The 27,626-nt window shown below is 46.4% G+C and overlaps 1 protein-coding gene across 3 annotated transcripts in view; it reads right to left on the reverse strand.

Moving 5' to 3' along the window:
- The window catches only part of SGMS1 (sphingomyelin synthase 1), a 477,679-nt gene that overhangs the window by 70,884 nt on the left and 379,169 nt on the right, over positions 1 to 27,626 (reverse strand). The window contains exon 4 of one of the 3 annotated variants that reach the window (XM_073685502.1): positions 12,090 to 12,153. The exons of the other annotated variants lie outside the window; for them this stretch is intronic. The gene's annotated coding sequence lies outside the window, so the exon portion shown is untranslated. The remainder of the gene's footprint in view (positions 1 to 12,089; positions 12,154 to 27,626) is intronic. 3 annotated transcript variants of the gene reach the window in all.

Below are 27,626 nucleotides of genomic sequence, written 5' to 3' on the forward strand. Positions count from 1 at the left end.
CCACACATACCAGGATTGAGGAGGCCACACATACCAGGATTGGGGGATTGAGGAGGCCACACATACCAGGATTGAGGGGTTGAGGAGGCCACACATACCGGGGTTGAGGAGGCCACACATACCAGGATTGAGGGGTTGAGGAGGCCACACTTACCAGGATTGGGGGATTGAGGCCACACATACCAGGATTTGGGGATTGAGGAGGCCACACATACCACGATTTGGGGATTGAGGAGGCCACACCAGGATTGGGGGATTGAGGAGGCCACACCAGGATTGGGGGATTGAGGAGGCCACACATACCAGGATTGAGGGATTGAGGAGGCTACACATAGCGGGATTGAGGAGGCTAGACATACCAGGGATTGTGGGACTGAGGGGGCCACACATACCAGGAATTGGGGGATTGAGGAGGCTACACATACCAGGGATTGTGGGGGCCACAGATACCAGGGATTGAGGGGGCCACACCTACCAGGATGGAAAATTTAGCTGCTGCATTTCCCACCTTAGGCTTATACTCAAGTCAATAGGTTTTCCCATTTTTATGTGGTAAAATTAGGGGCCTCGGCTTATATTCGGGTCAGTTTATTTAAAATATACGGTATTTTAAAATCAGTGAGTACGTGGTGCCCATAATACTGCAGGACTGTGGCGTGCATTATACTATATGGGGACTGCATTTTACCCTATGGGGTGTGTAATATACTGTATGGAGGACTATGGGGAGTGCATTATATTCTATGGAGGAACATGGGAAGTTCATTATACTATATGGAGGATTATGGGGGGCGCATTATACTATATGGAAGATTATCGGTGGTGTATTATACTATATGGAGGATTATGGGGGGCGCATTATACTATATGGAAGATTATCGGTGGTGTATTATACTATATGGAAGGCTATGTTGGGCCATTATAATATTTGAGGGCTATGTTGGGGGCCATTATACGGTATGAAAGCAATTATACAGTGTGAAGGTTTGTGTGGGGTCCATTATACTGTTTGGAGGGCTGTGTGGGGGCCATTATACTGTTTGGAGGGCTGTGTGGGGGCCATGAGAGTGTATGGAGGGCTCTGTGGGGTTCACAGTTGGGGGATTATACTGTGTTAGGGTCACCATACTTTGCAGTGGGAGCTGAAGTGGGGTACAATAGGGTCATTATACTGTGCATGTGGAGGAATGCACCATAGGGGTATCATACTGTTTGGGGGGCACATTTGTTGGCATAATACTTTATGGGGCAATGAAAGAGGAATCTACGACTTCAGAAGGAGGAAAATTTCTATGTAAAGGCTGGAAAGTTATGATATCTGCTCTTCTGTGACACAGACAAATATTTATTTATTTTTTGTGGGGGGGGGCCCAATTAGAGCTTCTGCTATGGGGCCCCATGACTTCTATGTACGCCCCTGGCAGATACCCTTTAAAAAGGAGGCCCAGGTCGCCCATAATGAATCTCACAACAGGATGAACAGTGGAGGCTGTAATGTGAGCAAAAAATGCACTACTTACATGCAAGCCACAGAAATACCTCTGACAGCCCAATTAACAAAGCCCATGACAAAGCTAAAGGTGAACCGCACGCTGGGTCTGATGGGTGAACCTGTTCTTCTGGAACAGACATTGGTCCCTGTATCCTGTGTTGAGCCTATACGTATATTGCACAGCTATCTGTTCGCTATCTTGAATGTGTCTTTGTAGTATTGTGGATTAGGATGTCAGGGGTATTTCTGTGGCCCTCAATGTTCATCCTATTGTCATTGAAAATTGGGGACCTGCCCTTTCTTTAAGACCATTAAGGAGAGTCTCCCTTTTCTCCATACCACTTTCTAAGGTTACTTCACCAGCACATTTTTATTCTGCACCTATATGCTTTTAAACAAAGTATGTTTTTTTTTAAACTTTTGCTAATAGAATGTGGTACGTTTTATTATATGCTAGTTAAATACATACTATATGCATCTGAAATTGACCTTAGACCACATTCAGGCAGCCATAATGCCGGCTTCATATTGAAAGTGTATATTTAACCCAAGAAAGGTATCAATTCCACATTTGTGAAGGGTTTCTAAGATTTTTTTTTCCTGAAGGCATATACTGCTGCTCTTGACAAAAAATATACGTCTTCTGTACAGATTTGTATTACAAACGTCTATATGGCCTTCCACCGCTTTATGGTAGATTAAAGGCAAGAACATTAGCCATATATATGCTCATAACCAGGGTCCCAGTATATGTGTAGTCATCGAAAACAAGTAATTAAAAATAAATGGGATTATTATTCTCACCGCCAACCATTGGGATCCTAGCAAATTTTTTTGTGTTAAAACTAATTGATTGGCATTATAGACCCTAAAAGACACAATCTCCTTTTAAAAGATAGATCAGTCCCCAGATTTTACAATACAAAGTCTAAAAACAGTTAAATAGATCGATTAAACCTGACGAGGCTGGTGTGCTTACTTTGAAAAATCTATTTTTAAAAAATTATATATATATTCTATATGTAACTGTATCATGCTTTCTGAAAGTTTAGCTGCTTAATGTTAACATGCTCATTTTTATTTCAGAACAATACGGCCATTCTGGCATGGATTTTCAAAGTAAGTACAGCAGCCTTATCAGGTCTGCAAGATCCCTTTATACCGTTTGTTTTGTGAAATCTGAAGACAGCGCCACTTTAAAGTCACCTTTGACTTTGTCACAAATTCTGTATCTGGTATGTTTGGTTTTGTTTCAGAAGCAAGGCACTCTGTAAAGGTGGGTCCACAGGTAGGAAGGAGTCCACTCCGAGATTTATTTCTATCGCTGCAGTAAAATAAACCAGTGCTGTTCCTAAGGCCTCATTCACACGTCCGTGTTCTGTGTTTTTCATGGATAGGACACGTACCCATTATAGTCTATGGGGCTGTTCACATGTCTGTGTTTTTTTCCAACAGCATGGATGACCAGGGTCAATGCAATGTGTCTGTGAAAAACAGGTACAGCACACGGATGGCATCAGTGTACAGTCCGTGTGCTGTCTGTATTTAACATTACAGAAGAGAAGCTTTGTCATTTACTTATCCATATGTGAAAAACACCGATGACACAGGGATCCAAAACACCGATGACACAGGGATCCAAAACACCGATGACACAGGGATCCAAAACACCGATGACACAGGGATCCAAAACACAGGTGACACAGGGATCCAAAACACAGGTGACACAGGGATCCAAAACACCGATGACACAGGGATGCACAACACCAATGACACAGGGATGCACAACACCAATGACACAGGGATCCAAAACACCAATGACACAGGGATCCAAAACACCGATGACACAGGGATCCAAAACACCGATGACACAGGGATCCAAAACACCGATGACACAGGGATCCAAAACACCGATGACACAGGGATCCAAAACACAGGTGACACAGGGATCCAAAACACAGGTGACACAGGGATCCAAAACACCGATGACACAGGGATCCAAAACACCGATGACACAGGGATCCAAAACACAGGTGACACAGGGATCCAAAACACCAATGACACAGGGATCCACAACACCAATGACACAGGGATCCAAAATACAGGTGACACAGGGATCCAAAACACCGATGACACAGGGATCCAAAACACCGATGACACAGGGATCCAAAACACCGATGACACAGGGATCCAAAACACCGATGACACAGGGATCCAAAACACAGGTGACACAGGGATCCAAAACACAGGTGACACAGGGATCCAAAACACCGATGACACAGGGATCCAAAACACCGATGACACAGGGATCCAAAACACCAATGACACAGGGATCCAAAATACAGGTGACACAGGGATCCAAAACACCGATGACACAGGAATCCAAAACACAGATGACACAGGGATCCAAAACACAGATGACACAGGGATCCAAAAGACAGGCGACACAGGGATCCAAAACACCGATGACACAGGGATCCACAACACCAATGTCACAGGGATCCAAAACACCGATGACACAGGGATCCAAAACACCGATGACACAGGGATCCAAAACACCGATGACACAGGGATCCAAAACACCGATGACACAGGGATCCAAAACACAGAGGACACAGGGATCCAAAACACCGATGACACAGGGATCCAAAACACAGATGACACAGGGATCCAAAACACAGGTGACACAGGGATCCAAAACACCGATGACACAGGGATCCAAAACACCGATGACACAGGGATCCAAAACACCGATGACACAGGGATCCAAAACACCGATGACACAGGGATCCAAAACACCGATGACACAGGGATCCAAAACACAGAGGACACAGGGATCCAAAACACCGATGACACAGGGATCCAAAACACAGATGACACAGGGATCCAAAACACAGATGACACAGGGATCCACAACACCAATGTCACAGGGATCCAAAACACAGGTGACACAGGGATCCAAAACACCGATGACACAGGGATCCAAAACACAGATGACACAGGGATCCAAAACACAGATGACACAGGGATCCAAAACACCGATGACACAGGGATCCAAAACACCGATGACACAGGGATCCAAAACACCGATGACACAGGGATCCAAAACACAGAGGACACAGGGATCCAAAACACCGATGACACAGGGATCCAAAACACAGATGACACAGGGATTCAAAACACAGATGACACCAAATTTTTTTACCTTCATGGAAACACTGACATCCAAATGGGGCCTAAACCACACTGCTTGATTATACCGCCGCTCATGCCTTCAACAAATTCACTTCCTTCTCCATTTTCTTCCTTGTAATCCATTTACCCGAGGAAGATCTGAGTTTTCAGACAAAAATGCTACAATCTTTTTGGATTGCTAAAAAATTGAATAAACTACGGTATGCATCTAATTACATAATTTGGAGTTGTAAGGTCTCTTTCTGGACTGATATTTTATATGGGCACCAAATATTATATACATCACTCATTACTATTATGAATACAGCATGATTAGGGCGCGGTCTGGTAGTATTACTTATGCACTGTACAGTTGTATTATAAGGTCACTGTATTATATATGCATAGTGTGGTGGCATTACTCTTTAACCCCTGCTTCTGAGGATTGGATTCTTCTAGGATCCTTCCTTCAAAGGCCTTGATATGACCACATCTTCTATTCAATTATATTAACAGTTCAAATTCCTGTTCCCACGGAGAAATTGTATCATCAGAAACAGATCTATTGTTTGAATCAGATTTTTTTATTACATGTACATGACCTAAGAATAGCTCATCAATGTTAAAGTAGTGGACAACCTCTTTATGTTTGTTTTTTTTTGTCATATCACAATCTGTTTAAAAAAAAGAAAAATAAATAGTAATCTTGTATTTTTCACACTAGCCTCTGTTTTTTTTATATGACTTATATTTCCTGCCCTTTCAGAAAGGGTTTTCAACAGGCTCATTATCATTAGAGGCAGGATTGCTATAGCAGGTAACCTCTATGCACAGCCGATAACACAAGATCCACCAATTACAATAGATGTCACAGCTGACCCTGCTCACCCTTCCTTCACAATGACCTTTAGGACCAACAAGGAGCTGAGCATATGGTAATATATGGTCACTGAGACGCACCTAATAACTGATAATACAAACCAAAGAAAATAGTGCACCGAAGTCTTAGAAAACTAAATCCTTTATTGAAGTGAATACAATGAATAAGTAACAACCAATAGTTAAAAAACAGAGTAACCAAATGGAGGGCCACAAAAAGCAATAATATATAGTAAAAATAATGAAAGTTGTCAATTATTATAGTATATATCCCAGTGCCTATAGAGTATGTCCCTGTGGACAATGCAAAAACAACATGCAATTTATACTAAAGGCAACACTTACAACTTGTGATGAAGATAAGGGGTAGTTGCTGGGAGGCCCTGACGCCCCAACGCGTGTTTCACCCTAGCTTTGTCAGGGGGAATCACATTAGATGCTTCAGTACAAAAGATAGGATCGAGGTCTGTTTGTTGCAGAATGTACATGAGGATTTCATGAAAAAAAACCTGGAAGTACGAGTCTGGAAAAGCTCCAGGGGCCATTGTGGAAATTGCAAGATTTTTATTTTTTTATTTTTAATGCAGATTGTGATATGAATAACAAACATTACCAAATTTTAGAAAAATACATTTAACCACAAATCTGAGCTAAACGCCAGGTAATTTTTGATTAAACTTTCCCTTTAAACCTTTTATTCAAAGATTTGGGTGGTTGTGTGTGTGTTCGCTGATAAATAAATCACTATTTTCTATTTCTCTAGATCACATTTGGAAGCTATGTAACCAAAAACACAAATTATTCCAAGGTGTTCACACACATTCCTACCACTGTAACCAATTGAGCCAATCCTAAATATTTATGGTAAAACAGCGCAAGGGCTGGGCCGTGGGCACGACATGTTTTTCTTGTAAGCATTCCCACACATGAGCAGCTAATACCGCTCTCTATAAAAGCCGCTCCCCGGCAGGAATTAAGCCGTGTAAGCCCGACTGCCCTAGAAACAAAGCAATATTTCTGAATGGGTTTCCTCATTACTCGGAGAACTGTGCTGACAGATGGCTGGTTTGGTACAAAGCATATGCACATTACTGCAAGGCAGCTGCTGTTATACAGCGAGAAGTGGCTCCTCTTTACCTCCACAAGTATACCCGCAGGTGATGCATGGTCCCGAGGGCAGGAGTCAGCACCCAGATACCACTTGCTTCATTTAACAGCATATTTTAAAGGGAATCTGTCACCAGGTTTTTGCTTCCCCATCTTAGAGCAGCTTGATTTAGAGACCCTGATACCAGGGATGTGGCACTTACTAGACTTTTATTGTAGTTTAGATAAACTCTGTTTTATCTGCTGTGGATCTACTGTTCTGCAATGCTGAGCTCTGTATACCTGAGCACATCGCATTGATTGGCAGCTTTCTGTCTACACCACACAAGGGAAAAAGCTGCCGATGAGTGAGGTTTAGAGTTGTGGATAGACGGAGCTCATGAATATGGAGGGCTTCATTACTCAAGGTTTGCTAGCGCTCTCAGGAACAACCTCCAGCTGATAAAACAGTGTTTCATCAAAACTACAGCAAGCAGCCAAGTAAAGGACCAGTGCTGTAATCAGGGTCCTCGCACCAACATTATGCTCTCAGATGAGGTGGTAAAAAACTGGTGATAGTCTCTTCCAAGGCTCCACTTTTCGGAATTTAGAGTGTATAACTACATGAAATGCTAAAGAAGACCAGTCCGGCAATTCATGCTGCCCAAACCGCTGGAAGCATGAATCACAGCCAGGCTGCACCATTCTGCAATGTTACGGTGTTTCCGATATAATATACTTTGAAGATCTGGCCGAAGAACATAGTTTGACTCTCTCCTTGGCTGGCTCTTCCCAGCGCTGCACCAGGTGATTGACAGGTGTCTCCTCACATGTTCATACAAAGAGACCTGTCAATCAGCTGCTGTGCCACTAACAAAATCCAGACAGGGGTGACGCTGGACTAGTCTCGTCTCCACCTGTGTTTCCATGAAAATACTCAGGGTGACTAAAAGTCATTGTGATTCTGATTCTGATGTTTGAAGAAAGTCACACATCAGACTCACACATCAAAATCAAACATCATCTGAATTTGGCTTGCTTGCAATGTCCCAATGAGTTATAGACAAGTTTGCACTGAAAATCATATAACCAAATAGAACGCCTAGGTTTTTACAACGGAGTTTATAGCTTAGTGGTTAGTGCACTGGCTTTGGGACGCAGAATTTTGGGTTTAAGTCCCATCAGCGAACAGTTGCTTTTTTTTATTTTTTTATTACAGTTGTAAAAGTCACTCGTCAAAGTCACTCGTCAGAATCAGTTCTCAGACAGGGTATTTAGCCTCAAACTGACATCATTCTGATGTTTGATTTTGATATCTGATCATGTCCTAAAATGGACACTGTACTCCCCTTCAGGTGACTGATCACATGACTGTGACATCATCACAGGTCCTGTGCACACAGAAGGATATATAAATCCTGGTGGTTTTTGAAACAGTGGAGAAGCCTGGTGCCTGTGTCTGGGACACCATTAGCCTTGAGTGGCAAGAGGCCTGATCCCTGTGTCTGGGACACCAGTAGCCTTGAGAGGCAAGAGGCCTGATCCCTGTGTCTGGGACACCAGTAGCCTTGAGAGGCAAGAGGCCTGGTCCCTGGGTCTGGGACACCATTAGCCTTGAGAGGCAAGAGGCCTGATCCCTGTGTCTGGGACAACAGTAGCCTTGAGAGGCAAGAGGCCTGATCCCTGTGTCTGGGGCACCAGTAGCCTTGAGAGGCAAGAGGCCTGATCCCTGTGTCTGGGACACCAGTAGCCTTGGAAGGCAAGAGGCCTGATCCCTGTGTCTGGGACACCAGTAGCCCTAGAAGGCACATGGCCTAGAGACCAAGTCTGGGGAGCCTTAGACCACAGCTGTGGCAGAACAGAGCTGATAGAAGCAGCTAAGACCCGGCAAAGGTAAATCGGCGCTTTAAATGAATATTGAGGTGGTACCTTGCTGAAGTCTGTATCTGAAGCCAAGCGGGCTTAGCTGCCACTGAAAAGGCTCTAGCATATTATATGTGTAACATTCCTGCTAGCCACTGAGATGGACTATGTTATAAGCAGTTTATGATGTGTAATAAACTGCTGGACTTCATATTACAGGAAAACGTTGCATGTGTGCTTTAATTGACCCGGTGAAGTGAGTGCCCCTCAACATGATCATTAGCGCTACCTTACAGCTGGTTCAGAGCCTCTGGTCCTGCTTTCTGTTATTTGACCAAGGCCCATTTCCTGACCATTCTTTCACAATCCAATTTTGTACCTTGACTGCTGTCCTGGTTCGAACCCGGCTGTCTGACTACATCTGCCAGCCTACAGCATTGGCCAGCAGATGACTCTATGGATCCAACCCAGGAGCCCCTATGAAGGTTCAGATACATGCGCAGGGGTTAAACGGAGAAGGTCAGAGTAACCCCTGGGATCTAGTAAATTGGGGGCACAAACTAAGCCTGTCTGTGGTAGCCATTTTAGAGTTTCAAGCTGACCATTGCCAGATCCACATAACATAACTAAAGAAAATGTCATTATAAATAAATTCACATTTTCCTTTAATTAACAAATCACATTTGTTTTGTCTAGACAAATAATCACCATAAAACATTTCAGAGCGGTGGGTAGCTCCGCAGCTATAACCGGAAAGTATAGGCTATCTCCAGGTCACAGCAGACGCTCAGTATTCAGATAGCAGTGTGAGCAGCCTCTTCTAACCTCTGCACCTCTGGGATTTCCAGTATTAGATCAGATAGACATGAGAGACAGCAGTGTGTGCAGCCTCTTCTAACCTCTGCACCTCTAGGATTTCCAGTATTAGATCAGATAGACATGAGAGACAGCAGTGTGTGCAGCCTCTTCTAACCTCTGCACCCCTGGTATTTCCAGTATTAGATCAGATAGACAAGAGGGACAGCAGTGTGTGCAGCCTCTTCTAACCTCTGCGATTTCCAGTATTAGATCAGATAAACAGGAGAGACAGCAGTGTGTGCAGCCTATTCTTACCTCAGCACCTCTGGTATCTCCAGTATTAGATCAGATAGACAGGAGGGACAACAATGTGTGCAGCCTCTTCTAACCTCAGCACCCCTGCTATTTCCAGTATTAGATCAGATACAGTAGGGACAGCAGTGTGTGCAGCCTCTTCTAACCTCAGCACCCCTGGTATTTCCAGTATTAGATCTGATAGACAGGAGGGAAGGAGGGACAGAAGTGTGTGCAGCCCACTCTTACCTCAGCACCCCTGGTATCTCCAGTATTAGATCATATAGAAAGGAGGGACAACAATGTGTGCAGCCTCTTCTAACCTCAGCACCCCTGCTATTTCCAGTATTAGATCAGATACAGGAGGGACAGCAGTGTGTGCAGCCTCTTCTAACCTCAGCACCCCTGGTATTTCCCGTATTAGATCTGATAGACAGGAGGGAAGGAGGGACAGCAGTGTGTGCAGCCCACTCTTACCTCAGCACCCCTGGTATGTCCAGTATTAGATCAGAATATAAAATAGCAGCAAATTTTCCTATACATGAAAGGAGGGGGCACATGGTCACAGACACCTGTACCTTTAACATTCAAGGGTAGGATTCTATCAGTGTGCCCAGACAGCAACCATTGTAATATACATTACCTCCCTGGACAAAACAAGTGTCATTTACTAATAAAAGGTATTTAGAAATTTATACTGAATATTCCTTAAGTTCCTTACTTTTTCTATTTCCAGAGAAACTGCTTAAAGGGAACCTGCCAGACCAATTAAGTGTGCAGTCTCTGCAGGGGCATGTTAACTGAAAGGGCGTGCACATACAGGCTCAGTAGTAAGTCTATGGATCTGTACAACCCACTGTAGTGTGTGGACCTATAATTTCTATTGATCTCAGACACTGCTCTGTGTGCGTGCACCTGCAGAAGTTTCGCAGTTCAGAGGAGTGTTTTGAGCAATCGGAGGGGATCTCAGGACCTGGCCCCCACCAATCAGCAGCACTTTGCAGACACCATAATATATAAGAAGTTTTTGAAAATGATAATACACATTTTTTGACTCATACTAACGGTTCAAATTTATTTTTAAAAACAGCAGTGTGCTGATCCTTTCATCCATCTGGGCCAGGCTGCAGCGGGCACTAGTCACAGGCACCGCGCTGCCGGCACGCACACTCACTTTGATTGACATCCCACCAGCATGTATAATCTAGCGCCATACTCCTGGATTAGTTTATTTGTCAGGCTACCTCATCATGACTGCTTAGATTTTCAAAAGGTGTGTTGTGTTTAACATTCAGTAATGACTATGTTAGGCCCCCATCTAGATTTGGGGGGGAAGAATCAGTGAGTACACTGGCGGCCCCCTAGCGACTATTAAGAGTTTTGTGTTTAGGGTTCAGCATGGACTTTTACAGCAACCTGAGCACACAGCAGGGTGCAGAATATATTTAATGCATATATATTAGATAAAGCCAAAATGGTTTACCTGAAATACTTGTCAGTATCAAAGAAAAATAATACCAATATTGGTTTCATGGAAGTTTTTTTTGGAATTGAAAGAATTTAATTGTTAACTTACTGCAAAAAAGTATCTTGGGAATTGGGAGATGAAAACTTGAATGCTAAAAATAGCAAGGTCGTGCTGTTGATGGAACGTTTGATCTCAGCTATTACAGATTCAATTGCAGATTGCAACATTAAATGCCAGAGACATCAATAAGAGAAATGGTTTTCTGAGTTCTAATTACGTTTCTGAATCACGAAGAGTTTCTCCCAAAGAGACCATCGTGTAGATTGGAAAAATTAGAAATACTTTACCTATAACTTCAGCTACACTGACTCTTCAGCCTTGAGCTCTCGGAGAAGCAATCCACAAATTTAAATGTTCTTAAATGGGTTACAAGAAACTGCTCAGCGTAATTAGATTCCATCGTCTCTGGAGGCAGACTGCGCGGCTACAAACCAGGGCTGTGGCTCCTAATCTTCCACTGCTCCACATGGAGCAACGCTCCACTGTTGCCAGCTTTACAACATGCCAAATCAAAAATATAACATTTTATAAAACATTTTTTCATTTTCTGTCAACATAGCTAGATTAGGGCTTGTTTTTCTTTTTTTTCGTTGTCGTTTTGAATTCAATGAGGTAACATAAACCCAATTCAGCCATTGTTTTAGGAGTTTCCTGTTTACAGTGTTCATTGTGTGGTAAAATTGACATGGAATCATGATTCTTCAGATCAGTACGATTGCAGAGATACCAGACTTGTATTGTTTTTTTTGTTTTTTTAATATATATTTTAGAGTCTAAAATAATAAAAAAATTTGTAAACCTACCGTACATTTTTGGGTTGTGTTGCAATTTTAAGAGATCTGTTACCTTTGTTTTATTTTTTGGTAGATGGATTTTGAAACATGGCGAGCTGTTGGTTTTTATTCATTGGGGTAAATATGACCTTTTGATCACATTTTATTTTAGCAAAATTAATGGTTCACAGAGGAGCCAGACCTGCAGTGGATCTCCAAGCCTTCACAAACTGGTATATTGCATCTGGACTCTTTACAAGTGTTTTCTAAGAATAAAAACAAATAAAGAAGGAAAATGAAATAAATATATTTCTAAATACACATAATTACCAAATCACACACATTTTTTCTAAGGAGGAAGTTACTGTAGTAAACTAAAAATGACAGAAACCTGTCCTAGAATGTTAATAGTACTAATGCCATGAAGCATTTGTGGTACTCAGCTCCACCCATGCCCTTTCTATGCAGTAGTAAGCTCTGCCCCCTTCCTGTGGAGTAGAAGGCTCTGCCCCAGCCCCTTCCTGTGGAGTAGAAGGCTCTGCCCCAGCCCCTTGTGTGCAGTACAAGGCTCTGCCCCAGCCCCTTGTGTGCAGTACAAGGCTCTGCCCCAGCCCCTTGTGTGCAGTACAAGGCTCTGCCCCAGCCCCTTGTGTGCAGTACAAGGCTCTGCCCCAGCCCCTTGTGTGCAGTACAAGGCTCTGCCCCAGCCCCTTGTGTGCAGTACAAGGCTCTGCCCCAGCCCCTTGTGTGCAGTACAAGGCTCTGCCCCAGCCCCTTGTGTGCAGTACAAGGCTCTGCCCCAGCCCCTTGTGTGCAGTACAAGGCTCTGCCCCAGCCCCTTGTGTGCAGTACAAGGCTCTGCCCCAGCCCCTTGTGTGCAGTACAAGGCTCTGCCCCAGCCCCTTGTGTGCAGTACAAGGCTCTGCCCCAGCCCCTTGTGTGCAGTACAAGGCTCTGCCCCAGCCCCTTGTGTGCAGTACAAGGCTCTGCCCCAGCCCCTTGTGTGCAGTACAAGGCTCTGCCCCAGCCCCTTGTGTGCAGTACAAGGCTCTGCCCCAGCCCCTTGTGTGCAGTACAAGGCTCTGCCCCAGCCCCTTGTGTGCAGTACAAGGCTCTGCCCCAGCCCCTTGTGTGCAGTACAAGGCTCTGCCCCAGCCCCTTGTGTGCAGTACAAGGCTCTGCCCCAGCCCCTTGTGTGCAGTACAAGGCTCTGCCCCAGCCCCTTGTGTGCAGTACAAGGCTCTGCCCCAGCCCCTTGTGTGCAGTACAAGGCTCTGCCCCAGCCCCTTGTGTGCAGTACAAGGCTCTGCCCCAGCCCCTTGTGTGCAGTACAAGGCTCTGCCCCAGCCCCTTGTGTGCAGTACAAGGCTCTGCCCCAGCCCCTTGTGTGCAGTACAAGGCTCTGCCCCAGCCCCTTGTGTGCAGTACAAGGCTCTGCCCCAGCCCCTTGTGTGCAGTACAAGGCTCTGCCCCAGCCCCTTGTGTGCAGTACAAGGCTCTGCCCCAGCCCCTTGTGTGCAGTACAAGGCTCTGCCCCAGCCCCTTGTGTGCAGTACAAGGCTCTGCCCCAGCCCCTTGTGTGCAGTACAAGGCTCTGCCCCAGCCCCTTGTGTGCAGTACAAGGCTCTGCCCCAGCCCCTTGTGTGCAGTACAAGGCTCTGCCCCAGCCCCTTGTGTGCAGTACAAGGCTCTGCCCCAGCCCCTTGTGTGCAGTACAAGGCTCTGCCCCAGCCCCTTGTGTGCAGTACAAGGCTCTGCCCCAGCCCCTTGTGTGCAGTACAAGGCTCTGCCCCAGCCCCTTGTGTGCAGTACAAGGCTCTGCCCCAGCCCCTTGTGTGCAGTACAAGGCTCTGCCCCAGCCCCTTGTGTGCAGTACAAGGCTCTGCCCCAGCCCCTTGTGTGCAGTACAAGGCTCTGCCCCAGCCCCTTGTGTGCAGTACAAGGCTCTGCCCCAGCCCCTTGTGTGCAGTACAAGGCTCTGCCCCAGCCCCTTGTGTGCAGTACAAGGCTCTGCCCCAGCCCCTTGTGTGCAGTACAAGGCTCTGCCCCAGCCCCTTGTGTGCAGTACAAGGCTCTGCCCCAGCCCCTTGTGTGCAGTACAAGGCTCTGCCCCAGCCCCTTGTGTGCAGTACAAGGCTCTGCCCCAGCCCCTTGTGTGCAGTACAAGGCTCTGCCCCAGCCCCTTGTGTGCAGTACAAGGCTCTGCCCCAGCCCCTTGTGTGCAGTACAAGGCTCTGCCCCAGCCCCTTGTGTGCAGTACAAGGCTCTGCCCCAGCCCCTTGTGTGCAGTACAAGGCTCTGCCCCAGCCCCTTGTGTGCAGTACAAGGCTCTGCCCCAGCCCCTTGTGTGCAGTACAAGGCTCTGCCCCAGCCCCTTGTGTGCAGTACAAGGCTCTGCCCCAGCCCCTTGTGTGCAGTACAAGGCTCTGCCCCAGCCCCTTGTGTGCAGTACAAGGCTCTGCCCCAGCCCCTTGTGTGCAGTACAAGGCTCTGCCCCAGCCCCTTGTGTGCAGTACAAGGCTCTGCCCCAGCCCCTTGTGTGCAGTACAAGGCTCTGCCCCAGCCCCTTGTGTGCAGTACAAGGCTCTGCCCCAGCCCCTTGTGTGCAGTACAAGGCTCTGCCCCAGCCCCTTGTGTGCAGTACAAGGCTCTGCCCCAGCCCCTTGTGTGCAGTACAAGGCTCTGCCCCAGCCCCTTGTGTGCAGTACAAGGCTCTGCCCCAGCCCCTTGTGTGCAGTACAAGGCTCTGCCCCAGCCCCTTGTGTGCAGTACAAGGCTCTGCCCCAGCCCCTTGTGTGCAGTACAAGGCTCTGCCCCAGCCCCTTGTGTGCAGTACAAGGCTCTGCCCCAGCCCCTTGTGTGCAGTACAAGGCTCTGCCCCAGCCCCTTGTGTGCAGTACAAGGCTCTGCCCCAGCCCCTTGTGTGCAGTACAAGGCTCTGCCCCAGCCCCTTGTGTGCAGTACAAGGCTCTGCCCCAGCCCCTTGTGTGCAGTACAAGGCTCTGCCCCAGCCCCTTGTGTGCAGTACAAGGCTCTGCCCCAGCCCCTTGTGTGCAGTACAAGGCTCTGCCCCAGCCCCTTGTGTGCAGTACAAGGCTCTGCCCCAGCCCCTTGTGTGCAGTACAAGGCTCTGCCCCAGCCCCTTGTGTGCAGTACAAGGCTCTGCCCCAGCCCCTTGTGTGCAGTACAAGGCTCTGCCCCAGCCCCTTGTGTGCAGTACAAGGCTCTGCCCCAGCCCCTTGTGTGCAGTACAAGGCTCTGCCCCAGCCCCTTGTGTGCAGTACAAGGCTCTGCCCCAGCCCCTTGTGTGCAGTACAAGGCTCTGCCCCAGCCCCTTGTGTGCAGTAGAAGGCTCTGCCCCAGCCCCTTGTGTGCAGTAGAAGGCTCTGCCCCAGCCCCTTGTGTGCAGTAGAAGGCTCTGCCCCAGCCCCTTGTGTGCAGTAGAAGGCTCTGCCCCAGCCCCTTGTGTGCAGTAGAAGGCTCTGCCCCAGCCCCTTGTGTGCAGTAGAAGGCTCTGCCCCAGCCCCTTGTGTGCAGTAGAAGGCTCTGCCCCAGCCCCTTGTGTGCAGTAGAAGGCTCTGCCCCAGCCCCTTGTGTGCAGTAGAAGGCTCTGCCCCAGCCCCTTGTGTGCAGTAGAAGGCTCTGCCCCAGCCCCTTGTGTGCAGTAGAAGGCTCTGCCCCAGCCCCTTGTGTGCAGTAGAAGGCTCTGCCCCAGCCCCTTGTGTGCAGTAGAAGGCTCTGCCCCAGCCCCTTGTGTGCAGTAGAAGGCTCTGCCCCAGCCCCTTGTGTGCAGTAGAAGGCTCTGCCCCAGCCCCTTGTGTGCAGTAGAAGGCTCTGCCCCAGCCCCTTGTGTGCAGTAGAAGGCTCTGCCCCAGCCCCTTGTGTGCAGTAGAAGGCTCTGCCCCAGCCCCTTGTGTGCAGTAGAAGGCTCTGCCCCAGCCCCTTGTGTGCAGTAGAAGGCTCTGCCCCAGCCCCTTGTGTGCAGTAGAAGGCTCTGCCCCAGCCCCTTGTGTGCAGTAGAAGGCTCTGCCCCAGCCCCTTGTGTGCAGTAGAAGGCTCTGCCCCAGCCCCTTGTGTGCAGTAGAAGGCTCTGCCCCAGCCCCTTGTGTGCAGTAGAAGGCTCTGCCCCAGCCCCTTGTGTGCAGTAGAAGGCTCTGCCCCAGCCCCTTGTGTGCAGTAGAAGGCTCTGCCCCAGCCCCTTGTGTGCAGTAGAAGGCTCTGCCCCAGCCCCTTGTGTGCAGTGGAAGGCTCTGCCCCAGCCCCTTGTGTGCAGTGGAAGGCTCTGCCCCAGCCCCTTGTGTGCAGTGGAAGGCTCTGCCCCAGCCCCTTGTGTGCAGTGGAAGGCTCTGCCCCAGCCCCTTACGTGCAGTGGAAGGCTCTGCCCCAGCCCCTTACGTGCAGTGGAAGGCTCTGCCCCAGCCCCTTACGTCCAGTGGAAGGCTCTGCCCCAGCCCCTTACGTCCAGTGGAAGGCTCTGCCCCAGCCCCTTACGTGCAGTGGAAGGCTCTGCCCCAGCCCCTTACGTGCAGTGGAAGGCTCTGCCCCAGCCCCTTACGTGCAGTGGAAGGCTCTGCCCCAGCCCCTTACGTGCAGTGGAAGGCTCTGCCCCAGCCCCTTACGTGCAGTGGAAGGCTCTGCCCCAGCCCCTTACGTGCAGTGGAAGGCTCTGCCCCAGCCCCTTACGTGCAGTGGAAGGCTCTGCCCCAGCCCCTTACGTGCAGTGGAAGGCTCTGCCCCAGCCCCTTACGTGCAGTGGAAGCCTCTGCCCCAGCCCCTTACGTGCAGTGGAAGCCTCTGCCCCAGCCCCTTACGTGCAGTGGAAGCCTCTGCCCCAGCCCCTTACGTGCAGTGGAAGCCTCTGCCCCAGCCCCTTACGTGCAGTGGAAGCCTCTGCCCCAGCCCCTTACGTGCAGTGGAAGCCTCTGCCCCAGCCCCTTACGTGCAGTGGAAGCCTCTGCCCCAGCCCCTTACGTGCAGTGGAAGCCTCTGCCCCAGCCCCTTACGTGCAGTGGAAGGCTCTGCCCCAGCCCCTTACGTGCAGTGGAAGCCTCTGCCCCAGCCCCTTACGTGCAGTGGAAACCTCTGCCCCAGCCCCTTACGTGCAGTGGAAGGCTCTGCCCCAGCCCCTTACGTGCAGTGGAAGGCTCTGCCCCAGCCCCTTACGTGCAGTGGAAGGCTCTGCCCCAGCCCCTTACGTGCAGTGGAAGGCTCTGCCCCAGCCCCTTACGTGCAGTGGAAGGCTCTGCCCCAGCCCCTTACGTGCAGTAGAAGGCTCTGCCCCAGCCCCTTACGTGCAGTACAAGGCTCTGCCCCAGCCCCTTACGTGCAGTACAAGGCTCTGCCCCAGCCCCTTACGTGCAGTACAAGGCTCTGCCCCAGCCCCTTACGTGCAGTAGAAGGCTCTGCCCCAGCCCCTTACGTGCAGTGGAAGGCTCTGCCCCAGCCCCTTACGTGCAGTGGAAGGCTCTGCCCCAGCCCCTTACGTGCAGTGGAAGGCTCTGCCCCAGCCCCTTACGTGCAGTGGAAGGCTCTGCCCCAGCCCCTTACGTGCAGTGGAAGGCTCTGCCCCAGCCCCTTACGTGCAGTGAAAGGCTCTGCCCCAGCCCCTTACGTGCAGTGGAAGGCTCTGCCCCAGCCCCTTACGTGCAGTGGAAGGCTCTGCCCCAGCCCCTTACGTGCAGTAGAAGGCTCTGCCCCAGCCCCTTACGTGCAGTAGAAGGCTCTGCCCCAGCCCCTTACGTGCAGTAGAAGGCTCTGCCCCAGCCCCTTACGTGCAGTAGAAGGCTCTGCCCCAGCCCCTTACGTGCAGTAGAAGGCTCTGCCCCAGCCCCTTACGTGCAGTGGAAGGCTCTGCCCCAGCCCCTTACGTGCAGTGGAAGGCTCTGCCCCAGCCCCTTACGTGCAGTAGAAGGCTCTGCCCCAGCCCCTTACGTGCAGTAGAAGGCTCTGCCCCAGCCCCTTACGTGCAGTAGAAGGCTCTGCCCCAGCCCCTTACGTGCAGTAGAAGGCTCTGCCCCAGCCCCTTATGTGCAGTAGAAGGCTCTGCCCCAGCCCCTTACGTGCAGTAGGAAGCACTAACCATCTTTATGTGGTGGAAAATGTTGAGTAAAGGCCTCTTGATAAACAGAACTGCAGTGTGTAGCTGGGTTGTGGTGAAGTAGTGAGGAGCAGTGAATGCAGAGGACAAGTAAAGAGTAAAGAGGAAGGAATTGAAACTGTGTGGAAAAGTTGTGAAGGAAACGTTCATAAGGTTGTGTACCCGCTATCTCCTGTATATGTTCCTCACCAAGTTCCTGTTTAGTAAAAAGTTACATTTTTAAATGGTGGTCTCCCTCATTTAACTATAAAACATCTGGTCCTGGCCAACCAGCAACATCGGATACATGTGGCCTGCACGGGCGTAGTGACCCCACAGCACAAGTCCACACACTCAGCCAGGACCTCCACCTTCATGTAACGTGCCGAGACACAAGAGACGAGTACCTTGCCCACAGCTACCGCACCGTGCCATGTTACATTAATAATAATGTTCTTGAATGAATAAAATGCAAATGTGTATCTCTATATATTAGAGCTTCCCTGACTTGTTTAGCTGGATCCTGTAATAGACCATATCTAATAGAAGTATCTATGCACAGTCACCCCCGAAACCTCCACTCTTGTATTATCTGAATCCAGCATACTAATACAGGACTTGGTGGGTGACAGACTTCTTGCACTTTCTCTTTAATGTAATCTAATTTCTAAGTAATGACTATGAGCAATGGGCTTTAGACAAGAAGAAAGAGTGGGCGGTATAATGGCAGGAGGGGGAGAAAAAACTAAAACCTGCTAGCAGAATATGTTGGGTGTTACATTTTTACAAAAACTGGGCATGCTTGTGACTTAGTGGTAGGTTCTTCTTGACCTATGAACATTTCCTCTATTTGCACTTAGTAAGCAGATATACTTGAAAATATGTATTACAGCATGGTGTTATATGCAATGTCCTACATATACTGTGTATCTGCTCAATATGGTTGATCCACTGGACCCAAAATCACAAAGCAGAGGATTACATAATGAAAATACATGTTAAACTAAATCTTTTCTCACAAAACTATATATTAATCCATTAAGCTTCCTCAGCTCTGTAACATGTCTGCATTTTCATGGTGACAGGTTCTCTTTAGGCCACGTTCACACGTTCAGTATTTTACCTCAGTATTTGTAAGCCAAAACAAGGTGAGGAACAATCAGAGGAAAAGTATAATAGAAACACGTCACCACTTCTGCATTTATCATCCACTCCTGGTTTTGCCTTACAAATACTGATGTAAAAAACTCCCGAATCATTCAATGTATGAACGTGGCCTTATTCACTGACTCCAGGGTTTTCATTCAGTCCCATTACCACAGATGTATACCATCCAGCCCCTTGTCATGTCATACATGCCATGACAGGATGGATCATTGTAAAGAGCTCACTGTCACCAGCCTGGTCATCTATGAGTGATGTTATCGAAAAATGGAAGCGTTCAACAACCACAACAATTTAGCGCCAAAGTGTCAGGTCATGTAACGTCAGAGTGGGGTCACTGAGTGCCGAGGGGCATCGTGAATACAAGTTGACAAAACTTTGCCAACTCAATAACTGCAGAGCTCCATATCTCCACTGGCATTAACATCCACACAAAATCTGTGAGCTGGGAGCTTTAATGCCTGAATTTCCATGGCCGAGCAGCTGCATGCAAGCTTTACATCACCTAGCACAATGCCAGACATGGCATGAAGCAGAATAATGCACGCTGGGCTCAGGAGAAGTGGAAACCTTCTGTAGAGTGATGAATCAAACTTTTCTATCCAGCAGTCTGATGAGCGAGTCTGGAGAGAACATTACCGGACTGACTGCACTGTTTGATGTAGGAGGGATGATGCTATGGACTGGTTTTTCAGGTTGTGGCCTAGGTCCCTAAAGGCCCTGTCACACTTAGCGATGCTACAGCGATCCCGACAACGATGCGACCTGTCAGGGATCGTTGCTGCGTCGCTATGTGATCGCTGGTGAGCTGTCAAACAGGCAGGCTCACCAACGATCAGGGGAGCAGCGACATCGTGGAAAGAATCTTTCCACGATGTCCTGCTCCTGGTTACCAGCCTGCTGAAGCAGGAGCAGGCTGGTAACTATGGTAAACATCGGGTTACTAGGGGCACACGCGCACCTAGTAACCCGCTGTTTATCATTGTTACCACTCTGCTACTGTGAGCGGGAGGTTACCGCTCACCGTAGCAGAGTGGTAACCATGATAAACAGCGGGTTACTAAGTGTGCGTGTGCCCCTAGTAACCCGCTGTTTATCATGGTTACCAGCCTGATCGCTGGTCCCGCTGGTCACACACAATGATGTGTGCTGACCAGCGGGAGGGCAAAGACCAAAAAATGGTCCAGGACATTTTGCAGCGATCAGCGACCTCACAGCAGGGGCCTGATCGTTGCAAAGTGTCACACATAGCGACATCGCTGGTGAGGTCGCTGTTGCGTCACCAAAACCGTGACACAGCAGCGATCTCGCTATGTGAGACGGGGGCTTTAGTTTCAGTAAAGGGAAATCTTAATACTTCATCAGATAAGACATTTTGAAGAATTGTATGCATCTAACTTAGTGATAACAGCTTGGAGAAGGCCCTTTTCGGTTATTTCAAGACTGTGCCCCAGTGCACAAAGCAAGGTTCACAAAGAGTTGGATGGGTTTGGTGTGGAAGAAATTAAGTGGCTACAGAGTCGTGACTATAACCCCATCCAACATCTTTGGGATGAACTAGAATGAAGATCGTGAGCCGGCCCTCTCGTCCAGCATCAGTGTCTGACTTCACAAATGCTCTTGTGAATGAATGGGCAAAAATTCCCTCAGATCCCTCCAAAATCTTGTAGAAAGCCTTCACAGAAAAATACACACTGTTTTACCTGCAAAGTGGGGACCAATACTTCTGTCTGTATAGTGGTACATGTAAATGCTCCTAGAAGTTCTCTGGACTGGAGGTATGCAACATTTATACTTAAAGGCGTTGTCAGGTCATATGATATTAATGAACTAACCCTGAGATAGGTCATTAACACCATGACCTGAGAATCCCTTTAATTCCAGTAATTCATGGAATCTTAAATTGGCCATACATTTTAGATAAATGTTGGTCATTTGGCCATCAGCTATTCCTCCAGACCTCGTCATGCACATACATGCTCACCGACAGCGCTGGTATTATCGATAGGAAGAAGCGAGTCCCACAGCAGATTATGTCCCTTTACAACAAAGACTCATCATATTGAAATTCAACATATTCAACCCTTCTTTCTCAAAGTCAGGACATCACCATACAAATGAGAAGGTTTACGTTCCTGCCAAAATGAGTGGGTTTTGGCCGACATTCATTTAATATGTATGTCTGGTTACCTTTAAAATCAAACCAAACACAACTTAGTGAGTAACCATCATTTTAATTTATTGCATAAATCAACAGTAAAACTAAAATAAAATAGGAAACCTTGTAATACAGCTTATCTGAGAAATTCACTACTTTCTCCTCCTGGACTGATCATTCATGATCGAAATTCTAAATTCAAAAGTAAAATGCGTCTTCAGTGAATACAGATTTTACCATTACCGAGATAGGAGAGGGCAGTTGGTGCTTAGAAGATTCTGTGGAGAACTGTAAGTCTCATTTCAGCAGAACTTCCAGCAGAATACCAGTATCTGCCTCTTGCTCCTCCATAGAATATTAATAGCACCAACTGCCTGCTCCTATCATAGTAATGGGAAAATCTTTCTTAACTAAAAGCACCACTCCAGCAGTTTTTTTTTTTCCACCGCTGGAATGGTGCTTTAAACTTAAGTCCCCTGTCACCCTCCGGCGTGTTCACCATTTTCTGGTGCCGCTCCAGTCCCGCGGCACCATTTTGTGAACGCAGCCGAAACTCAGAAGTTACTTCACAAGCTCTCAATGCAAGCCCATGATAGCCAGAACAAGGTTCTCATAGACTTGCATTGATTAGTGACCTCAGGATCGCTGTATGAAATACTAGAGCAGCCGGCAGGTCACAAACTGCAGGAGACGGGGACTTGAATTTTAAGCACCACTCCAGTGGTGAAATAAAAAAAATAGGCTTGAGTGGTGCTTAAATACAGATTTTACCCATGAATTGAGAGTAAAAAAATCAAACCAGGAGGAGAAAAAAAGCTAATTTCTCTGATGAGATATATTATAAAGTTGCTTATTTTCATGTGTATGGGTGGCACGGTGGTGCAGTGGTTAGCACTGCAGCCTGGCAGCGCTGGGGTCCTGGGTTCAAATCCCACCAAGGACAATATCTGCAAGGAGTTTGCATGTTCTCCCCATGTTTGCGTGGGTTTCTTCCGGGTTCTCCAGTTTCCTCCCACACTCCAAAGACATACTGATAGGGAATCTAGATTGTGAGCCCCGATGGGGACAGCGACAATAATGTATGTAAAGCGCTGCGGAATATGTTAGTGCTATATAAAAATAAAGATTATTATTACTGTTGATTTATGAAATAATAATTAAAGTTACTCTTTAAAAAAAATAGGGTTTGACTCTAATTCATAAGTCAGGCATGGAGAAGAAAATTAAGAGAAATTTGGTTCCCAAATATTCATCAAACAAATCTTAAAAACTTATTTACCCCAACACTATATTTCTGTACTGTCAGGGTCTATTATGTAAGAAAATAAGAAGCCACAGGAAGGAAGGATAAATCTACAGCTGAGGTGAGGCACTGAATATGTATGCCTCTGCTAATCATTATTCTCGATGATTTTACTAATCACCTATTTCTGTCTACAGACAGTAAATAATTCATGGCTTATACATATGCCCTTTAAACGTCTTACGCTGACTAGAATGCTAACAAATGTCTCCAGGCCATTTCAGTGCATCCAGCAGGTGCAATAAACCAGACTCTGTATACCTGATGTACAGTAGCAGCCGAGACCATAGATACAGTTATTTTGTCAACAAGCCTCTCTGGATACTATTGTTTGTCTGTTGAAATGATACATTGTAGACTCCGTTTCAGCTTTTTCTTTTTTTGCATAAAACATAACAAGACCACAGAATCCCATTCATATGGTTTCCAGCACTCCTGTTCACTTTCCAGCTAAAGCTTGTTGCATATTTATGGGCCAATATGACGACTGAACCAATAATTGCACCAAGAAATGACGAGATAATGAACGATAATGACTATATGAAATGCTTGACATCATAGGAGGAGAATGTCAACAGAACTGGAATATTATAGGAAGGTGACCCTTTCCTATAGGATAAGCAAACCTGCTGCTCACAGCTGAGCGTGTCTGAGGATGTGAACATGGTAATAACATGATTTATTAATTTAATTTCCTGACATATGTAAAACACTTATGGGACATTTCCATGGGACTTTCCGGAGAGGAAAACGTGTAATGGCAAGTAATATTGCTGCAAATCAGATATAAAATCTACATCTCCGGTCAATTTAGGATGCTGATGTTATTCTCTCTGCAGAATGGATGAGACATAGGGAAACCTCAACCATGATGCTGCTACTGCTATGTGCAGCGGATTCTCTGCATGTATTATTATTTATTATATGTATATATTGACATGCTGCAGAACCCCCAGCGTTTGTCCATTTACACTGTGGATATATTTCAGAGTATTTGCATGAGACTTCTTAAAATCCCAAGCACTCTGCTGGCATTGAAATGGTGCATTTACGCTGACTGATTATTGGGGACGAGTGTTCCTAGGAATACTCGTTTTCAGATTATCGGTTTTTCTAAACAGGCTGCCAATCACCCGACAAACAGGCAAAATGCCTATTTGTCAGGTCAGATAATTTTTAAGCTTAAAGAGGTTGTGCACTACTTTAACATTAATGACCTATCTTTAGGATAGGTCATCAATGGCTGATCGGTGGGGGTCCGACACCCGGCACCCCCACTGATCAGCTGTTCCCGATGCCGGCGGCAGCCAGGAGTGCACAGTTATGGAGCTGCTTCGTCTCCTGATAGTGGCTGTAGTTGGGTACTATCGGCAGCTGTGCCGGCCATCGCAACCCCAACAATTAGACATTGATGACCTGTCCCTGAAGATAGCTCTTCAATGTTAAAGTAGTGGACAACCTCTTTAAGAATAAAAATGCTCGGCAGCACAAACTTTTGGTAAACAGAACATGTGCTGCCGAGACAATGGTATTCTATACACCCAGAACCATCATTTTGTGCACATAAGAGATCACTTGCTCTGAATACCAGGGCTGTGGAATCGGAGTCTGAGTCATGGAGTCTGAGTCGGTGTCCATTTTGGTGGAGTCAGAGTCAGATAAAATGGACAGACTCCAACTCCTGAAATATATAATAAATTGGGTACAGTAGTTCAATGCAGTTTGTGGGGAATATTTTTTTCATAAGAATTTGGGAACGTTATGAAATGTCCTATAAATGTCTGTCCTATTCCTGATCTAAGGGTCTAGACTTTTAGCGGAGATGAATCTGTGCAACAGTAAATTTATCATTTAAACATGAGCCATGTATGAGGGAGTCGGAGTCGTGGAGTCAGTGGTTTGGCTTACAGACTCCACAGCCCTGCTTAAACAATTGCCAACCGGCTTCATAGAAGGTGATAAGTGGTCGTTTAACGGCAGTGGGTCAGCCAGTCAACCTGCACCATAAAATGCAAATTTTCCACCATTAAATACACAGCAGAAAATCCATTGTGTTCTCGCTATGTGGTATCTTACTCTAATACATGGATTACGCAGTGCGGCTCAGCTGCTTGAGAAGTGAATGAATGGCCCTATATGAACACGGCTTTATTTTATCCCATCCAGATCATATGATTGGATCAAAATATTAGCTATAAAATTATGCTATTAGATAGTGGGGTGTGGAAAATTATCCTTAGAGCCTTCTCTTGGCGGTTTTTATTTTCCACACTTTAGAGCCAAACCTATTGACATCAATAAGGACGACTTTCAGGCACAGAACCTTCATTAGAACGCAAATCTATTCAGCATTGATCAGAAACATGCTAACGCTTCCTGTCACCCACATTCAGTGAAGGTGGTCACAGGTAGTATGCAGAATGCCATGTAGCCAGCTCACAGGAGGCACTCGCTGTATACCCACTGCACAATGCTACAGCTGACAATAGCTGACAGCTAATATGAGCATTCATAGCTAAATCTGCTCCTGTCATGTGATGGGCGCTCAGCTCCTGACAATATAGAGCCCAGGCAGCGGTATGTCTACACAGAACTGATTTCCCACTACTAAATTTGCCACAAAATCCTCATGATTTGCTGTACATTTTGCCACTGCAGAAAATTTTTTAGGAATACTGCAGGTTTGCCGCAGACTTCACTCTCAGCATTTGATGAAAATTTGCAATGAAAATCTGCAGCGTTAATTTACACTCTGTGGATTGAAAATCTGCACTGCAGGTTAACGCTGCGAATTTGTGATGCAGCGCGTAGACTCGATTTGTAAAATTTTTAACCTCAATGCTACTACTTAAATACATTGCGGATATTTCACCTTCAAATGTGTGAAGAAATATACACAGCATATACACTAAATGGGAACATACTCTGAAGCCACAGCATATACGCAACATGGGAACATACTCCAATAGCCACAGCATATATGTAACATGGGAACATACTCAAATATCCACAGCATATATGTTACATGGGAACATACTCAAATATCCACAGCATATATGTTACATGGGAACATACTCAAATATCCACAGCATATACGCTACATGGGAACATATGTTAAAAGCCACAGCATATATGTTACATGGGAACATACTCGAATATCCACAGCATATATGTTACATGGGAACATACTCGAATATCCACAACATATACGTTGCATGGAAACATACTGTATTAGCCACAGCATATACGCTACATGGGAACATATGTTAAAAGCCACAGCATATATGTTACACAGGAATATGCTCTAAAGCCACAGCATATACGCTAATTGGGAACATACGCTAAAGCCACGCGTACACATTTCACACTACAAAGTTAATGTTTTCAAAACCAAACTAGCATGTAGCAGAAAAGATCCACAAATAAGAACATAGTATGCTTAGGGTATGTGCACATGACGTCTTTTTCAAGTGGATCTGTCCCAAAAACCTGCCTGAAAAAGCGCTTAAAAATGCTAAAAAGAATTAACGTGTGTGTCATGTGCTGTGCATATGTTCAGTATTTTTTTTTGCTTCATTTAACCTCTTCAGGCTTCATTGTATACATAATGAAAAAAAAAACGCCTCAAAAGACGCCCAAAAAAGCTTCAGAAAATACACCGTCGGCGTTTTCTTCTTACAAAATTCCTCTGTGCACATACCATTATTCTTCTGCAAGTAAGCCATAGATTTTCACCTAAAATGTCATCCCATCAAATGCTTTTAAAGTTTTAGGGTTAAATCTGTGGACAAATTTTCCCAAATTTTTTTATGGATTTGCAAGCAAGTGGAAATCAGCAAGATTTACACAATGATTTTTTCCACTAAAAAAAATCTCTTTTGGATTTGTAGGATGGCAGAAATCTGATCTTGGGATTTCTTCTGCAGATTTGTAAGCTCGTGTTATGTACTGATGTGTTGCAGATTTTCACATAAATAAGTGACACTCAATGTGGCTAATCCATTTGGCTAATAAATGGCACAGCACTTTTTCTTTTCGCTAAGTAGACTTCTAGTCTGTGTTGCATGAACTACGATGCAGATTCTCACTGAAATGAATGGAAGAGGAATACACACATATCAGCATGGAAAAATGTATTCTGTATCAATATGCCTTACAAAGTTATATATCTATGTGATCATCACATTACCAGGACACACATTTATCTCTTGGATGTAAGAAGGTGGTCAACATAGAATAGCTGCAATTCATACCTTTTTTGCAGAAATCCGGTTTGCAATCTTTATAAATCTAGTGTAGAATCTATACGCAAATTAGGCGGGAAGTGAATTGGGGCGTATCATTGCGCTTGGAAGGAGCAACCCCAGTGCTTTGACATGCCCCCAATGCACTTCCAGACTGATTTACATTTTTTTTTACATATGGAAGTAGTGGTAGTGGTCTATTAAGCTTTTCTACCATCTCCCCCTAAAAAATATATTTTTTTACAGGTTCCCTTTAAAAGCAAAGACGCAACTGCGAAGTGACCTCAGCCTAAAGCCCATTCATTCATCATCCTAACACATTTCTTATCAATATTGTATCACTTTGAAATGAAAACAACAAGAGTGATAGATCATTCATATAAATTATGTATTACATTGCTGCGGCTCCAGCTTATATCCCATTCTCCAGCTTCTATTGAGTCAAGGGAAAGTGGTGAGGACTAATTGTATCTAATGTAAGCTGTTCCATACTACTTAGTGCCAACGTGATCTTTTCCACACATAAAACACAAGTAGAGGTGTTTTATAAGGTCATTCAGGATTTGGTGATCAGTACATTTACCCATGGATTTATGGTGTGAACCCAAACTGTATAGGGTTGAGCACAATATGTAAACTTTCAAAGTCAATTACACCTCTGTCGGAGCCAGTTTGATTTTTTTAAGGGGTGTTCTTGTCAAACACTGATTGGTGTGGGTCTCATCACTGGGATCCCCCTGGCTTAATGACTACGGCTAGGAGGAGTTAAACAGTTTCATCGTTCAGGATGCTGA

Source organism: Phyllobates terribilis, unplaced genomic scaffold (genome assembly GCF_046119375.1).
Source record: "Phyllobates terribilis strain yellow unplaced genomic scaffold, ASM4611937v1 Scaffold_5__5_contigs__length_657084704, whole genome shotgun sequence".
NCBI lineage: Eukaryota > Metazoa > Chordata > Amphibia > Anura > Dendrobatidae > Phyllobates > Phyllobates terribilis.